This window comes from Hyperolius riggenbachi, chromosome 11 (genome assembly GCF_040937935.1).
Source record: "Hyperolius riggenbachi isolate aHypRig1 chromosome 11, aHypRig1.pri, whole genome shotgun sequence".
Lineage (NCBI taxonomy): Eukaryota > Metazoa > Chordata > Amphibia > Anura > Hyperoliidae > Hyperolius > Hyperolius riggenbachi.
This window is the reverse complement of record NC_090656.1, coordinates 50,326,515-50,345,443: the sequence shown is the minus strand read 5'-3', so window position 1 is coordinate 50,345,443 and position 18,929 is coordinate 50,326,515. Positions and strand designations below refer to the sequence as shown.

The 18,929-nt window shown below is 45.7% G+C and overlaps 1 protein-coding gene across 13 annotated transcripts in view; it reads right to left on the bottom strand.

Annotated features, from left to right (window-relative positions):
* The window catches only part of NRXN2 (neurexin 2), a 1,344,669-nt gene that overhangs the window by 1,172,248 nt on the left and 153,492 nt on the right, over positions 1-18,929 (bottom strand). For 8 of the 13 annotated variants that reach the window (XM_068260057.1, XM_068260070.1, XM_068260068.1 and 5 more), the window contains exon 1: positions 949-1,066. The exons of the other annotated variants lie outside the window; for them this stretch is intronic. The gene's annotated coding sequence lies outside the window, so the exon portion shown is untranslated. Of the gene's footprint in view, positions 1-948; positions 1,067-18,929 lie in introns of those variants that run through there. 13 annotated transcript variants of the gene reach the window in all.

Sequence of the window (18,929 nt, the reverse complement as noted above, 5' to 3'; positions counted from 1 at the left end):
GGGTTCGTACGGCTGCCATACAATCATCTTAAATGACTGTTAATGTAGACATTCTGGGAAAAGAAAAAAAATGTTTTCTAAAAAATTTTATGCAAAGTAATTTAGACAAGAAACCTCAACAGCTCACTTAAAATAAAAACAAAAATTAAAAACCAAAACACAACAACAACAACAACAACAACTGCAGAACAGTGGTCTGGTTTTGCAATGGTACTTTTGTACATTATTTATTTCACAACAAGGTAATAGTTATTTTTTTCCCCTTCTTACTCCAAACCTAATGCAGCAATTGACATTTTCTACACCTATTGGGCTGTGAACTCACAAATGCATAACGGGTATCAACACACCAAATCCACATAAATAAAATGGATTAAGACAGCAGAAACAGAAGGAGAGAAGAAAAAAAGATGTTTATAATGTATATTATATACATACAGATCTACACCTTTAACGTGGTTACACCCTATGTGTTTTGGATTCCGGGATCTGCCATCCAAAGCCTGCTTCAGTTTAAAATAGGGAAGAAAATGCTCCAAATGTAGATTTTTGCATGCTGATTATGTACGGGTACCTGCAGCTTTTACCAGCACTCGAATATACTGTCTCCCCTTCAAGCACCTTGAATACTAGTCTATCGGCTCATATTCATATGTGTCTATTTCCATTAAGAATTGTATCATTCTTCCTACACACAGTTCCAGCACTGCTGAAGCTCTGATGCATCTGGCCTAGTCACGCAGAAAAAAAAATCACACATATCTCCTCTTCAGTCTTTTTTTTCCCCCAGAGCTGCTCCATCACGGTAGCATGCAAGCCTACCTATTAACAATTCGCTACTAACACATTCCAAACTCATCCCCGGATGGGTTAAATCGAGCCATTTAGCCTTTTAACAAAACCCTGTAACCTTCCTGCCTGATCTACCCGATGCCGTCATCGACGTACCTGATCCGGAGGAAGACCGCAGTCAGACAGGGATGGATCCTTTTAGAAGAATATGCAGGCCCATAGATCGCTCACAAAAGACGATGCTGCTGCTGCCTCCATGTAGCCCAGCAATGGAGAATATGCCAGCATCAGGACCAGCGCAGGCCACGCCCCCCAGCGCTCTCTATTGGAGGAAGGCGATGGCTGCTCCTTTCCAGCACCGGAGACAGAGGAGGAGGGAGAACGAGAGAGAGAGAGAGGGATGAAGATAGAAAGAAACAAGGAGGAAAAAAATGACGATAGGAATGGAGAAATCGAAAGAGCAGCAGAAATATATATACCTAGAGCAGAAAAGCCCAGGCAACAATCCTTTATTATTCTGCTGGCTGTCTGCTGGGAAGGTTTGCACGGGTAATAATCTATGCGCATAGTCTGTTTCTCCTCTCCATCACCCCTTCCCTACAACACCACTGCACAGACAGAGCATTGCCTTCCCCTTGCCTTCACTTGTCTGGCTTATTTTATTTACTATATGTTCTGTTTATTCTTTTTTTTACTATGCTAAAACAGGCATATAGCTCATTATACTGCTCCTTGCTGTTCATCTCTCAAGCAGAGTCCCTCCCTGCTTTCCTGCCCTTCATAGTCTCTCTTTCCTGTTTATTTCTCTGTCTCTCCCTCTTCTCTCTCTCTCCCCTCCTCTCTCTCTCTCCCTCTCCTTTACTGCATCTGTTCCTTGTTCTCTCTGCCTGGGCCGCTCTCCTTCCCCAAACACTTAGCAATCTGTTCTTTCCTCACACAGAATGCCTCCCATATTGTCACTGTCACAATTACACAGTACATTGAATTCTAGCACTGTCACCAAGGCAGCCAGTGTCCTATATCCTCAGAGACCCTATAACCTGTCCCATGATATAGGCAGACACCTGCCACTATTACTGGAACTGTGCAAGATGATGCTGAGAGAGTGAGACTGGGTAGTGGAGATACATTGCCATAACCTGGGAGAGGGTTTGACCTAGACAAACAGCTAAAGGACTGGTTTTCATATAGTATTGTGTGTGTGTGTGAGAGAGAGAGGGGTGGAATAGGAGGGAGAGGCGCAGAGGAGAGAAAGCAAAGTGAAAAGGCAGAAAATACAATAACGAAAAGCATTATCCAGTGTCCCAATCCATCAAACGCAGAGACAGGCCATGGTGCAAATGAAATATTGATCATTAAATGACAATAATTCCCTTATCAGTGTTAAACAGTTACATGCTCACTGGCAACACAGCCATTTCTTCTCAGCAGGAAAACTATGGGCTGGGAGAAGTGTTGTCCATCCATGTAGCCAGTACTGGTCCTACCTCTGCAGGTGTGAGGGTTACATGTATGGGGTGGGAAAGTCACTGGGGAAAGGGGAGGCAAGGGGGGACTGTCAGCTGCTGCCTATGATAAGAGCTGCACTGTGACTCAGAGTGACAGAGAGAGGAACCGGGGTATTGATCCATGAGGGGAGTCTGTCAGGGACAGAATCTACAAGGGAGGGAGGGAATGAGGGAGTTGAATTAAGAAGAGAAAAAAGAAAACTAACAAATTCAGAAAGCTATCTACATCGGGGGAAATGAGAGGCAGAGGGAATCTTAGGCAAATGCCCTTTACATATAAACCATACATGTATCGCTGTTGTGAATAATTTAGTACTGCCCTCTATTGAAGAACAAGACTAATGTGCATGGATGTAACCAGAAAAGAAAAAAAAAGGAAAGAGAATTGTCATGCATGATGCAACTCAATTTTTAATTACAACATCATTTATCAAAGTGACACATGATTGAACCGGGGTGGATAAAACAGCAGTAACCGCAGGTGAGTGAGAATTTAACGGACGAGATCAGACATGTCTTTTCACGTACATCAAATTATTTAAAATTAAATTATGCATAAAGAGCTGTCAGTCTTTGCAGAATGAAAAAAAAAAAAAAAGGGAATTGTTTGCTGGAGTTCATAGATATGCATAGCCTTCTCAGCAACTTTCAGCTGCCTGCTCACATCGGTTGGGCCAGTGATCTGCAAACTTGGCTTTCCAGCTGTTAAGGAACTACAAGTCCCACAATGCATTTGCCTTTATTAATCATGACTGTGGCTGTCAGACTCCCGCAATGCATTGTGGGACTTGTAGTTCCTTAACAGCTGGAGAGCAGATCACTGGGTTAGGCTGAAAGGACAACTGTAAGGAGAGGGGCATAATTTGTTTAGCCATAGACCCTGAACAAGCATGCAGCAGATCAGGCGTTTATGACATTATTGTCAGGATCTGACAAGATTAGCTGCACACTTGTTTCTGGTGTAATTTAGAGTCTACTGCAGCCAAATAGACCAGCAGGGCTGCCTGGCAACTGGTATTGTTTAAGGCCTCTTTCAAAGTGCGACGTTAAAGTTGCATGTTAGAAAATGTTCCAATGCAGACTAACGCACAGCAATGCAAAGTCTGTGCAACATTCACAATGCACACGTTGCATTGTGTGTAACGTGTAGCAATATTTAGAAAGTGCTGCATGCTGTGCGCTTAGCAATACATTTGCTGCGTTATGTGTGTTGCACATGCTCAGTAATGTTTTTTTTTTTTTTAATGTAATGCATGCGCCGTTTTCGTTCCATCAGTATGCGACGAAAATGGCGCACCAAGAGACACATAACGTAGTACAAAATACGTCCAATTTTATAACCTACATGCTCTGCGTTAGGGGCACGTTGTGCGACTTTAACGTCGCATCAAACGCACCGTCCCACTGGGAAAGAGGCCTAAAAGGAAATAAATATGGCAGCCTCCCCTTTTGTTGTCCATGAAGCCATAATTACCCAATAGTCTATAGAGACTGACAGACATGGTTATAGGATATCAGTCAGGAGGGAGGCATAGACAGGTCAGAATTGTATCAGTTTGACTGCTAGCAGGCAGTTGTAGGCTACTGAGGAGGAGACGGGGGATCATGTATCGGTGCAGCAGGCATTTCCCCTTTTTTTGCAAAAACTATAAGTTATTTCTTTTCAGAGCCTTTAAGGTTTAATTAGTTTAGTTCATTTAAAATAATGTTCAATCAAAAGCATATTTAAAAAAAAACCTGCCTGAACTGGTGCTTTAAAGAGGAAAATAATGTAATAAAGTGCTTAATTTTTACAATAATTATGTATAAATGATTTAGTCAGTGGTTTTCCATTGTAAAATCTTTCCTATCCCTGATTTACATTCTGACATTTATCGCATGGTGACATTTTTACTGCTGGCAGGTGATGTCGGTGGAAGGAGATGCTTCTTGCTTTTTTGGCAGTTGTAAACAGCTGTTATTTCCCACAATGCAACAAGGCTCTCACAGAGTGATGTCAGTACCTCAGTGCTGTGAGGCGCTAACAACAATTGTGGCAGGGGTTTCACCACAAAATCAAAATTACAGCGGTGAGCTGATGTTGCAGAAATATTCTGCATTCTCTGATTGGTCCAATGCTTCCGAGTTCTGTAATTGGGCTAAAATTACAGAGTTGCTGTAAATCGGACTTCTGCAGAATTCCGATTTCTGAATTCAGATCGGAAATGCCAATTTTCAAATGGAAATGCAGAAATTTAAAGTTTGCGGAATCCAAATGAGCATCCCTAAATATGGTAAAATAATAACAGTATTAAAAGGGCAGGGGGGAATGAAGCCGAAATTTCAAAAATCACTGAACACAGCGGCGATTTTTCCATGATCGCGTTTAGCACTTCAATAGCACTGAAGCGCGATCGCCTGGAAATCGCCTAAAAATGGTGCAGGCGACGCGTTTGTGTTTCACATTTTTCGGCAATTTTGGGTGATTTGTGGCGATTAGCGCAAATCGCCCAAGTAAGAATGGGCCCATAGGGATTCATTACACTAGCGCTTTTAAAAAGCACTAGCGTTTGAGCGTTTTGCTGAAATCGCGGCAAAACGCTCTAGTGTGAATGGGGCCTAAGATCCCCGTTCCTTACACCTAAGCCTGAAATCCCCCTTCCTGACGCCTAACCCTAAAATCCCCCTTCCTGATGCCTAACCCTAAGACCCACCTTCCTGATGCCTAACCCTTAGACCACCCCTTCTGACGCCTAACCCAAAACCCCCCTTCCTGACACCTAACCATAAAATCCCCCTTTATGATGCCTAACCCTACAACTCACCTTCCTGATGCTCAACCCTACCCCCCCTTCCTGACGCCTAACCCTAACCCCCCATTCCTGACGCCTAAACCTAAGACCCCCTTCCTGACGCCTAACCCTAAGACCCCCTTTCTGATGCCTAAACTTAAAACCACCTGGCACCTTCCTTCACCGCAAATAATGTAAATTCAAAAAAAGACATTTCTAAAAAAAAATTTTAAACTATAATTTACAAAATAATATTTCTAAAAAACCATTTCAGAATTATACTTTTCCAACCGATAATTCTCAAAACGAAAATTTTCAGTTGGACGGGCCCAGTGCCCACTATTTATAGGTGCCCAAATTTCTGCTTTTAGCACCCAATAGCTGATAATTTGCATTAGTGACTATGGGTAGAGTTGAGCTGAAATTTTCGTAATTTCGCATTACTATAATTACGCATGCGAAATTTGCGATTACGATGCGAAATTAGCGTAGCGAAATTGCCATTAAAATCGTAATTGAAAATACCGTAAGCGTAATTTTCAACGCGAAATTTCGCGTTTCGTTCATGCCGTAATTTCGCATTAAACGCTGCCGTAATTTCGCGTTAAACCGTAACGCTCCGTATAATATAAAAAAGCCGCCGACTTTAAGGGTTAATAGCAAAGCCCCCTTAAATGCTAAGAGCCTCAAATTTGGAGAATATATTAAGGAGATCAGGAGGAATAAGAGGAAAAAATTTTTTTTCAAAAACACCTTATAGTTTTTGAGAAAATCGATGTTAAAGTTTCAAAGTAAAAATGTATACATTTAAAAACCCACCGATTTTAACGGTTAATAGCAAAGCCTGCTTAAAGTTTAGGAACACCAAATTCCTAGGGTATATTAAGGGGATCAGTGGGAATAAGAGGAAAATTTTTTTTTTCAAAAACACCTTATAGTTTTTGAGAAAATCGATTTTTAAGTTTCAAGGGCAAAAATGTCTTTTAAATGCGGAAAATGTCAGTTTTTTTTGCACAGGTAACAATAGTGTATTATTTTCATAGATTCCCCCAAGTGGGAAGAGTTTTACTTACTTCGTTCTGAGTGTGGGAAATATAAAAAAAAAACCGACGTGGGGTCCCCCCTCCCAGACCTCTTTAACCCCTTGTCCCCCATGCAGGCTGGGATAGCCAGAATGCGGAGCACCGGCCGCGTGGGGCTCCGCACCCTGACTATACCAGCCCGCATGGTCCATGGATTGGGGGGTCTCGGAAGGGGAGGGGCAGCCAAGCTTTCCCCTCCCCCTCCGAGCCCTTGTCCAATCCAAGGACAAGGGGCTCTTCTCCACCTCCGATGGGCGGTGGAGGTGGAGGCCGCGATTTCCTGGGTGGGGGGTTCATGGTGGAATCTGGGAGTCCCCTTTAAAAAGGGGTCCCCCAGATGCCCACCCCCCTCCCAGGAGAAATGAGTATAGAGGTACTTGTAGTACCCCTTACCCATTTCCTTTAAGAGTTAAAAGTAAATAAACACACAAACACATAGAAAAAGTATTTTAATTGAACAAAAAACATAACCACGAAAAAAGTCCTTTAATATTCTTAATTAACCATTAATACTTACCTGTCCCTTTAAATAAATGATCCCACGCAATATCCTCGGAAATGTTCTATCAGTTACAATGTAACAAAGTTATTACAATATAACAATTTTGTTACATTGTAACTACGCCGCACCCGACGTCACTCACCGCCGCCGCCGCCACCGCGTCTGCGCTGCAGGACCCGACAGAGCTCTGAGCTATATAGCTCAGAGCTCTCAAAAGCATCTTTGTATTTGGGCTCCAAGGAGCCCCATTGGTCCTTAGCAGACCAATGGGGTTCCTTCTGATTTGAAGGAACCCCATTGGTCTGCTAAGGACCAATGGGGCTCCTTGGAGCCCAAATACAAAGATGCTTCTCAGAGCTCTGAGCTATATAGCTCAGAGCTCTGTCGGGTCCGTGCAGGACGCTAAGTCCCCGCCGGCTCCGCTGCCCTCCCCGCCTCTCCCACATGTCACCCACATGTCACCCACATGTGGGTGACATGTGGGTGACAGATGTGGGCGGGGTGGACAGCGGGAGCTGCGGGGACTTAGCGTCCTGCACGGACGCGTATGCGGCGGCTGAGCGGCGAGTGGCGTCGGGTGCGGCGTAGTTACAATGTAACAAAGTTGTTACATAATAACTTTGTTACATTGTAACTGATAGAACATTTCCGAGGATATTGCGTGGGATCATTTATTTAAAGGGACAGGTAAGTATTAATGGTTAATTAAGAATATTAAAGGACTTTTTTCGTGGTTATGTTTTTTGTTCAATTAAAATACTTTTTCTATGTGTTTGTGTGTTTATTTACTTTTAACTCTTAAAGGAAATGGGTAAGGGGTACTACAAGTACCTCTATACTCATTTCTCCTGGGAGGGGGGTGGGCATCTGGGGGACCCCTTTTTAAAGGGGACTCCCAGATTCCACCATGAACCCCCCACCCAGGAAATCGCGGCCTCCACCTCCACCGCCCATCGGAGGTGGAGAAGAGCCCCTTGTCCTTGGAATGGACAAGGGCTCGGAGGGGGAGGGGAAAGCTTGGCTGCCCCTCCCCTTCCGAGACCCCCCAATCCATGGACCATGCGGGCTGGTATAGTCAGGGTGCGGAGCCCCACGCGGCCGGTGCTCCGCATTCTGGCTATCCCAGCCTGCATGGGGGACAAGGGGTTAAAGAGGTCTGGGAGGGGGGACCCCACGTCGTTTTTTTTTTATATTTCCCACACTCAGAACGAAGTAAGTAAAACTCTTCCCACTTGGGGGAATCTATGAAAATAATACACTATTGTTACCTGTGCAAAAAAAACTGACATTTTCCGCATTTAAAAGACATTTTTGCCCTTGAAACTTAAAAATCGATTTTCTCAAAAACTATAAGGTGTTTTTGAAAAAAAAAATTTTCCTCTTATTCCCACTGATCCCCTTAATATACCCTAGGAATTTGGTGTTCCTAAACTTTAAGCAGGCTTTGCTATTAACCGTTAAAATCGGTGGGTTTTTAAATGTATACATTTTTACTTTGAAACTTTAACATCGATTTTCTCAAAAACTATAAGGTGTTTTTGAAAAAAAAATTTTTCCTCTTATTCCTCCTGATCTCCTTAATATATTCTCCAAATTTGAGGCTCTTAGCATTTAAGGGGGCTTTGCTATTAACCCTTAAAGTCGGCGGCTTTTTTATATTATACGGAGCGTTACGGTTTAACGCGAAATTACGGTAGCGTTTAATGCGAAATTACGGCATGATACGACTGTAATGCGAAAATTATGCGAAAATTACGCTTACGCGAAATTTCGCGAAATCCTTCTTCATTACGATTATGTACTTACGGCCATAATCGTAATTACACTAATTACGCGAAATTTCGCAAAATCGTAATTAGGTCATTACGCTCATCTCTAACTATGGGGTGCCCAAATAGTCCATTTGCAGCAGACAACCAAACTTCCTGCTTCCATAGGGAATATCTTTAATGTATATCATTAGAGGTTAAAAAGATATGTAAATTGATATTTGTTGGTGTTCTCTCTTACAGCTGGCACTGCAAATCTCCATGGGAGGTTTAGGATCCTTCCACACTGTGCACATTGCATTGTGACACCATCTCCACACAACAGGGCCAAAAAGTCACACCACGCGTGCAACCATACGATGAAACATGCAGAACAATCAGTGGCGTACCTAGGGAATTTGACACCCGGTACAGATTATTTACTGACAGCCCCCCCCCCCCCCCCCCCCAAAAAAAGCACACAATTTTTTTGATGGGAGGGTTGATGGATTGGGATGTTGAGTGTGTTGATGCAAATTTTGGGGGGAAAAGGAGTCGCCAGGACGTGAATGTAGCTAACCGTTATGAAACTCTGTACTTTATACAGTACTGCAGAAGATGTCAGTGCTATATAAATACATAATAATAATATGGTAGGACATTAGACTATGAGTACGGTACAATTAGATTGTGAGCTCCTCTGAATACTGTCAGAAAAGGCGGATATGCGAAAAAGCGGGATGCATGGGGGGAGAGATAAAGAGGTAGAGGTCAAGACAGAGAGCCTAGTGGGAGAGAATGGCAGGATGGACTCTCATCAGGACTGCAGACATCACCCAGTGCTGTTTGGAAGTGACAAGGTGTTGAAGCCACTGAAATCTGAAAAGAGGAAAGGGTCATGGGGGAAGACAACAGGGTGGGAGGGGGAGCTGGAAAAAGAGATAAGATTACCTGCAATCAAGATAATCTAAATTGCCTGGAGCTTGCTTCTCTGCTCACTTAAAGGGAAACTGAAGTGAGAGTGATGTGGAGGTTGCCATATTTATTTCCTTTTAAGCAATACCAGTTGCCTGGCTATCCTTCTGATCATCTTCCTCTAATACTTTTAGCCATAGCCCCTGAACAAGCATGTAGCAGATCAGGTGTTTCCGACATTATTGTCAGATCTGACAAGATTAGCTGCATGCTTGTTTCTGGTGTGATTCAGAAACTATTGTAGCCAAATAGATCAACAGGACAGCCGAGCAACTGGTGTTGTTTAAAAGGAGATAAATATGGCAGCCACCATATCACTCTCACTTTAAGAAGTCGGCTGTAAGCACCTGTATCACTGGCTTCTGAAACAGCATCATGCTCTGCATTAGTGATTAATTATGCTGATCAGGATTAATAATCATTAGTCTAAGGCACTCTGGTATTACAGCAGCCAGTGCACATGGCTACTAATAACAGGCAACTTCTGAAGCACTAAACACATCCTGCCACCTCTCCCTGCTAATGTCCCAGCTGCAGCACTGCAATCATTCTTTCTACTCACCCTGCTGCTCTGCGCATTCACTCGCTGCAGGCTGTGTGTAGAGAGTGAGGAGACACATTGCCCACGGGACAGGAAGGGGGAGGGGTGCTACATCTAGTGCAGGAAGTAGTACAGTCCCCTACACTGCCTGCTGCTATTTTCCAGAATGTTGCCCAAACTATGAAAAACCCCACCCCAGGACTTAACACCAATTGGCGGTACGCAGTCCTGGGGGAGCCGCCACGTCCACGCCAATTGATGTGACGCAATCTTAAAGAGGAACTCTAATGAAAATAATGTAATAAAAAAAGTGCTTCATTTTTACAATAATTATGTATAAATGATTTAGTCGGTGATTGCCTATTGTAAAATCTTTCCTCTCCCTGATTTACATTCTGACATTTATCACATGGTGACATTTTTACTGCTGGCAGGTGATGTCAGTGGAAAGAGATGAAGCTTGCTCTTTTGGCAGTTGGAAACAGCTGTAAACAGCTATTTCCCACAATGCAACAAGGTTCACAGACAGGAAACTGCCAGGACCATGGTCCTCACAGTTTCCTGTGGGAGGGGTTTCACCACAATATCAGCCATACAGAGCCCCCTGATGGTCAGTTTGGGAAAATTAATAGATTTCTCATGTAAAAGGGGGTATCAGCTACTGATTGGGATAAAGTTCAATTCTTGGTCACAGTTTCTCTTTAAGAGGGTTAAAGGACAACTGCAGTGGGAAGAGTATGGAGGCTGCCATACGCATTTCCTTTTAAACAATACCAGTTGCCTGGCAGCCCTGCCGATCTGTTTGGCTGCAGTAGTGTCTGAATTACACCAGAAACAAGCACGCAGCTGATCTTGTCAGATCTGTCAATTTAAAAGGAAATAAATATGTCAGCCTCAATGTACCTTTCATTTCAGTTGTCCTTTAATGCAAGCTCCATTTCACCCTCAATGTTAATAAACACATTAAAAAATGCAATTATAAAAAAAATAGTTCATTTCAAAAGTTGCATTTTTGCAACATAAAAAAATGAATACTCACAGCTGCAACAGATCAGAAGCTTCCATGTCTTCACAGTAAACAACCAGCAGCCTCCTCATAGCACCGCCTCCATGCCTCTCCTTCTTTCTTGCGAGTCACATGGTACCTGCAGTGATGCAATTCATGTCCTGGGAAGGCTGGTGCTAACTGCAAATCCTGCCACAGCCCCACATCTCTAATCACTGACAGCTTATCTAATGTCTGCCTATCAGTCCCTGGAGAAGTTTGGCAGGGAGCACAGTTGGATACCATGTGACATGAATGTCTCTGGGCAGGGGGTGGGTTGGAAGGAGTTGGTAGGTGGGGACTGTAAGGAGGAAGTAGGCTGTCGGTAGTGAGAACGTGGTCACCTGTGATCCCCTGCAGCTTTTAATTTGCTTTATATATTGCAAAAATGAAGCATCTAAGGCCTCGATCACATGCTCTCCTGCACCGGCTGGGCACTTGCTAGCACCCGTACCCAGGGCTTGCGCTGCCACAGAGGTAGAAGTGTCATTTGCCCTGGGGCTCCAACCTCCGTAGGGGCCACTGTGCCTCGGTCCTGCTGCTGTGGCACTGCTCCCCGGGGTTCTGCAAGTGTTATCACAGCACTAATTACCTATGTGTTCTGGCGGGTGGGCAGCGGCTGCACATTCTGTGCACTCTGAGGCACGCTGTCTCCCACCCGGTGCTTGTTTACACATAACGCACCAGGTCATAGAGAAGGAGGGAGACAGCGTACCTCAGAGTGCACAGAATATGCAGCCGCTAGGGATGCTCGCTGGATTCCGCGGAATTCTAAATTCCGCTATTCCGGCCGGAATTGGGCCAATTCTGATTCCGACGGTCGGAAAGGAATTACTAAACCTCTAAAACGGAATTCCGCGGAAATGTTTTTAATTCCGCTGAATTTTACGGAATTAAAATGTATTTCCTCGCCTATCTATTTTTCCCTCCTTCCTCCCTTCTCCCCTCCTTCCCTCGGAGGAGAGTCTCATCTTCCAGGGAATTGTAGTATTTCAAAAGCCAGCTTACATATCATGGCTGGGGATTGAACCCAGGCTGGGCTGGGAATTCAACCCAGGTCTCACTGTGTGGTAGGTAACTGACTTAACCACTATACCACCAACAACACTACATGCTGAAGCCAGCCTAGCCTGTACCATTGTGATATACGCATGAGAAAAATGAGCTCTCTCTCTCTCTGTCTCTCTCTAGGACTTGATGCCATTGAACTGACTTTTCAGCCTAAAACCATCAACGGATACCGGCAGAATTTCACAGGCATTTTCGGAATTCCGCCAGATTAAAAAAGCAATTCCATTCCGACCAAACAGAACAGAATGACCAATTTCCGCCTAAAAATTCCGGAAAATACAATTCCGCGGAAAGCGGTGACCATCCCTACTAGAGAGAGAGAGACAGAGAGAGAGATGAATCTACCTGGCTATCTGGGGTTCTCTTCGGACAACTGTTGAACACAAAAGGCAAGGCCATGCCTGGCTACAAATCCCTAAGCAAGCTACTTTTTCTCTTGGATTGATCATAATGGTACATGCTAGGCTGGCTTCAGCATGTAGTGTTGTTGGTGGTATAGTGGTTAAGTCAGTTACCTACCACACACTGAGACCTGGGGTCAATTCCCAGCCCAGCCTGGGGTCAATTCCCATTTTCCGCGATCACGATTAGCATTTCTGTAGCACTAAACGCGATCGCCGGAAAATCGCCTGAAAATGGTGCAGGATACAACTTTTATTGAGCGATTTGCATTAATCGCAGGCGCTTAAGCTTTTTTTATGAAATCGCTGGCAAAACGCTCAGGTGTGAATGGGGCCTTAAACTCTCACAACTGCTCACTGCTGCCTGGTAACTGCTTGCTGAGCACACAGTTCAACAGTCTGAGGAAAAGAGGCCTTATTTCCAGCTTTCTGTTTTTCCTGCCCGATCCCTGCATTTCTGATTTCAATACATTTGGCACAATCCAAAAAATCTACAACAAACATGAAAAATCATGTGCGGGAAAACGAGATCACAAAACAAATGCACAGCGCTGCAAACTCGGAAACCACCCACGAAATTGCGATGAAAAGTGTGCTCCCTGCCTTAGGGCTCATTCACACTGTGTGCATTTTGGTGCATTATATCGTAAGTTATAATCGCACAGCAATAGTTCCATCCTGGCCATATTCACGTTGGTGCACTGGCTCGTTGGTGAGATGTGGTCCGTCATAATAATGCAAGCTGAGTTTGCGGACAACACGCGTGCCCACGTTACAGATGAATGGTAGTGGGGTATCATGCATTGAAGCGCATGCGTTTCTGGAAGATGCCAGTTCTGAATACTTTTGCAATGCACATTCAGTGTGAATATTGGTGTCCACACCACTCATAAGGCGCTACACCTGCTATTGCCGAAATTCTGTTTTGTCCCCATGTTTATTGCCTGATGAAGCGGGCTTGGCCTGCGAAACGCAATGTACTGCACTTTTTGGGGTACTATAGAATACATGTGATTACTACTATTCAGACAGTCTTTTGTGCCTGCTTTATGAAGGTAAGTCCACCACTTTCTCCAAGCAAATTTTAAAGGTTTTATCCATTTTTATCCTGCTGAGGCCTCTGTTCTCCTACTGCTACACCACACTGAAATTCCATACTGTGTAAAGAGCAATAGACTTGGACGTGAAAGATATGGCTTGGTTAAAAAAAAAAAATTGAAATGTTTTTGAAAAAAAACACTAAGAAAAGCCATAACTATATGACTATGATGGTCCTTTACGAGAAACATTAATGTAGAGGCAGCAGATCATCAACACAGAGTGAGGCCTGGAACCCACTACAAGTCGCAAATAGCTATCGCAATTGGTAGCGTTTTAATTAGCGATTTGTAAGCAATTTCATGAGCGATTTCCAGCGATTTTGGTAGTGCTTTTAAAAAGTGTAAGCTTTTTGTAGATTGCGATTTTATTGATTGGTTGTTTCAAATTACTATTTGAATTGCCCGAGTGTGAACCAGCCCTGAGAGTTGCAGTTCTAATAACATTCCAAAAGACATGAAGGCTGAGACCTCTGGTTCCTCCATCTGTAGACAGGAGGAAGAGCTGCAGAGGCTACTCTGGACATGTAGTAAGCAAAACAATAGGTTGGAATTGAAAAGTATATAGTGTAACAGAGACGCTTATCGTGACCTTGAGACTGTACTGCGTGTACTCCTATTTGTTATTGCCTGAGGAAGCAGAAATATACCTGCGAAACGCGTTGCACGGTTGTCTGGAGTGTATAGATAAATCTGTTAAAAAGCTGACAGTATCTTGTCTACTTCAAGTAGGCGAGTCCACCACCACCACCTCCTGAGGGATTTTAAACTGTTTAGTACCTTTTATCCTGCTGGCGCCTCTGTTCACTCTTATATTACTCTGGACATGGGTGATCTATGAGAGGAGTGGATGGTGACCCTGTGGAAGAGTCCCAGCCAGAGATTGTCAGGAGCCTAGCAGGAATCATGAGGGAATGGAGCTGTGATGGGGACAGATCAGTAGCAAGTTGTGACAGAAACTTTCCCCATGTACTCAAAATGACAAGTCAAATTAATGCTTTCATCTTGCTGGTCACTCTTGTCTTCTTGTTTAAAAAGCATTAGAACAATGTAATGTGAATGAATCACTCATGAGTCATCAAAGTCCCAAGCTCAGTTGTTTGTAAGCTATTATACATAATTACTATAGACTCTTTACCCCTTTGACTCCCAGTGACATGGTGTGCTCAGCTAAGAAAGAGTCATTTACGCTGATAACTAACATGAGGAGCTCAAGAGGCGGGGCAAGAGGCACAGAGCAATATTAAGGCTATGTTCACGTAAATCGCCAGCACTATTTCAAGCGCTGAGCAATTTTTTTGAGATTTTAAAATCGCCTTTCCCTATGCTTTTTAAGCACTTTTCTAAGTTCTTTTGCAGAGCATTTTTTTTCACTTCCTGAGGTCAGGAAGTGAACGCTTTCACCCCAAAATGAAAATACAATGTACTTATTCATGAAAGCGCTCGGGAAATCGCTATACAAACAGGGCCGGTTCTAGACGGGCACATATGAGGGGGCAGTCAAAAATGTGAAGGGGGCATCATGTGTACACATCATGTTCGAGCAGCCAGGGGAATTGGGGAACAGAATAGACTACTGGTCTGTCTTCTATCAGGCAAACAGGCAGCAGAGTGGTGGCACTGGCAAGACTTTTTGGGATAATTTAAGGATAGACAGGACAGGTCCACTTCAAATCATTCAGTGGCTGAAAGGCAGCTGGGGTAATTGGGGAACAGACTACTGGTCTGGTGGTCTGTTCTATATCAATGACAGGCAATATCTGGCAATGGCAAGCACACTATAGATCAATATCAGGCACTGGCAGGAAGACTAGAGATCAATATCTGCCACTGGCAGGCAGACTAGCGATCAATATCAGCCAATATCTGGCACTGGCAGTCAGACTAGAGATCAATATCTGGCGCTGGCAAGCAGACTAGAGATCAATATCAGGCTATGCCTGGCACTGGCAGGCAGACTAGAGATCAATATCAAGCAATATCTGGCACTGGCAGGCATAAGCGTCGTGACTGGGGTGCGACCCACACCAGGTGGGGTGACCCCAGCCACCCTAGAGGGGGTGCGCTGTAATGGAGGGGAGAGCCACAGCCGCGGTGAGGGCAGCCCGACCCCTCCCTCCCTATCTCCCCGGGCTGCCCTCCATGCTCCCCCCTCGGAGTGCACAGTAATGCGCAGGGAAGCGCTATACACAGCTACTCACCTCCCTGGTTCCAATTGCCGCCGGTCGCCTCCTCTCTGCATAGTCGGGTATACACACGCTGCTTCCTGTTTAGCAGGAAGCAGCGTGTGTATCAGCGGCTATGCAGAAAGAAGGAGTCCGGCAGCGAGTGAGCGGCAATTGGAACCAGGGAGGCGAGTAGCTGTGTATAGCGCTTCCCTACGCATTACTCTGCAGTCTGGAGGGGGGAGCATGGAGGGCAGCCCGGGGAGATAGGGAGGGAGAGGTCTGGCTGCCCTCACCGCGACTGCGGCTCTCCCCTCCATTGGGGGGGCACCTACCTACCTAATACTGGGGGGCAGCTACCTATCTAACCTATACTGGGGGCAGCTACCTAATCTAACCTATACTAGGGGGCAGCTACCTATCTAACCTATACTGGGGGGCACCTACCTATCTAACCTATACTGGGGGGCAGCTACCTATCTAACCTATACTGGGGGGCACCTACCTAATCTAACCTATACTGGGCAGCAGCTACCTATCTAACCTATACTGGGGGGCAGCTACCTATCTTAATAGTGGGGGGAACCTACCTAATTTAACCTATACTGGGGGGCAGCCCACTCGGGGAAAACGAGAGGTGGGGGCATCTGCTTTTACATCAACACCTCCTGGTGCTCCAACATCACCACCCTCAACGGGACGTGCACCCCAGATGTTGAGTTCCTGGCCATAAACTGCAGGCCTCAATACTCCCCCAGGGAGTTCTCCTCCCTTGTCCTTGTCGGGGTCTACATCCCACCAGACACATGCTCCGTGACTGCACTGCGAGTCCTCAGTGACCATATCTCGTGGTGGGAAACATCCCACCCTGAGGCTCTGATCATCATCCTGGGCGACTTTAACAAGGCAAACCTACGACAGGAGTTACCCCGCTACAAACAGCACATAACCTGCCCTACCAGAAACTGTAACACCCTGGACCACTGCTACACGGTCCACAAGAACGCATACAAGGCCACCCAAGGAGCCCCTCTGGGAAACTCTGACCACAACATAATCCATCTGATCCCCACCTATCGGCGGCTCCTGGACACCTCAAAGCCCTCCATCAAAACCATCAAAAAATGGACAGCAGAGGCAAAACTGGAACTCCAAGCCTGTTTTGAAACCACTGACTGGACGACCCTGAAGGCACCCTCCCTTGATGAATGGGCCGAGAATGTCACCTCCTACATTAGCTTCTGCGAAGAAGCGTGTATCCCATCCAAGACCTTCAGGATCTTCCCTAATAACAAGCCTTGGTTTAACGATAAGCTCTGCCGACTTCGGAAACGCAAAGAGCAAGTGCACAGGTCTGGCTCCCCTAAGTAATAGAGAAGCCAGGAACGCCCTCAGAAGAGAACTGCAATCAGCAAAGAGGGCCTACTCTGATAAGCTGGGGCTCTACCTCCAATCAAACAATACACGGGAGGTATGGAAGAGTCCTACTGCAGGTTCGAGCAACTTCCAAACCTGCACGTAGACCAAACAGCCACGACCAAAGGGTCCCCCCACTTGAGTGAGCTCAGCGCCCTGGCTCCTGTTGCTGTCCAGGAATTAGAGGTACTCAGGCACATCCGCAAGCTGAATCCCAGGAAGTCTTCTGGACCGGATGGAGTTTCATCGATCTGCCTGAGAACCTGTGCTGATCAGTTAGCCCCTGTGCTCACCTCCTTATTTGAGCAGTCACTATCAGACGGTACAGTCCCCTCCTGTTTAAAGTGGTCCGCAATTGTACCAGTCCCCAAAAAACCCGGCAGCACGGAGCACAACAACCTCCGACCAGTGGCCCTAACTTCCAACATCATGAAGCTCCTTGAGCGGCTGGTCCTTGCCCACCTGAAGAGGTACACGGACGCTCACCTTGACCAGCTCCAATTTGCTTACAGGGCAAACTGATCCGTTGAGGACGCCATCAACGCCTGCCTGGCATACATCACCGCACACCTAGAAAACCCTGCCTCTTACGCTAGGATCCTGTTCCTGGATTTCAGCTCAGCGTTCAACACGATCTGCCCAGACATCCTGCTCTCCAATCTGGTGCAGCTCGGAGTAGACCCCACCCTTCGAGCATGGATCAAGGACTTCCTGACAAACAGAACGCAACAGGTGAAGCTTGGCAACTGCTACTCCAGCGTTAGAACCACCAATACAGGGGCTCCACAAGGCTGTGTACTGTCACCACTATTGTTCTCCCTCTATACCAACAATCGCATGTCATCCGTAGACTCTGTGAAAGTCATAAAATTTGCAGATGACACCACTATCATCGGCCTAATTGGCAGCAACGGAGAGCATGAGTACCGCAGCGAAGTCGAGAGAATCTGTAACTGGTGCAGAGACAACAACCTAGTACTCAACGCTGCAAAGACTATTGAACTAGTTGTAGACTTCAGGAGCAACCTTCCCCCCCTCCCACCTGTCCTTATTAGGGGTACCGAAGTCTCAAGGGTGACATCTGTGCGGTTCCTCGGCGCGACTCTCAACAACAACCTGAAGTGGGGGAAGAACACCTCCAAAATTCAGAAGAAATCTGAGCAGAGGTTGTTCTTCCTGCGTCAACTGAAGAGATTCAGCATGCCCAGGAAACTACTGACCAGCTTCTATACTGCCACTATAGAATCCATCCTGTGCTCCTCCTCAGTCATTGTCTGGTACGCGGGCGCAACGGCCAGGGATAAACACAAACTGCAGAGAGTCATAGCTGATGCAGAGAGGATCATCGGGTCTCCTCTTCCACCTCTTGATCTTCTCCACTCCGCTAGGATGATGAAGAGGGCCTCTGTGATATCTCGTGATCCCTCCCACCCAGGCAGTCGCTACTTCAAGCCCCTCCCATTGGGTCGACGCTACAGGACTATAGCATGCAAAACCACCAGACGGAAGAACACCTTCTTCCCCCAGGCGGTTCGGTTGCTGAACTCCAACCTCCCCCTGCCAGGCCCACCTACCGGCATGCCCCAGTGGGGTCTCTCAGTTTGTCCTGGCCGGCTGCTGAACTCCAACCTCCCCCTGCCAGGCCTGCCTACTGGCACGCCCTAGCGGGTCAACACCACCATTATTATTAATAATTTACTTGGTCTGCTCCTGCATGGCTGACCCAGGACTGTCATGTATACCATTACTGCTGTTCTAAAATTTGTCTGTGTTGAGTGTCTTGTTTTCCTTTACGATGTCTATGCCATGTGTACC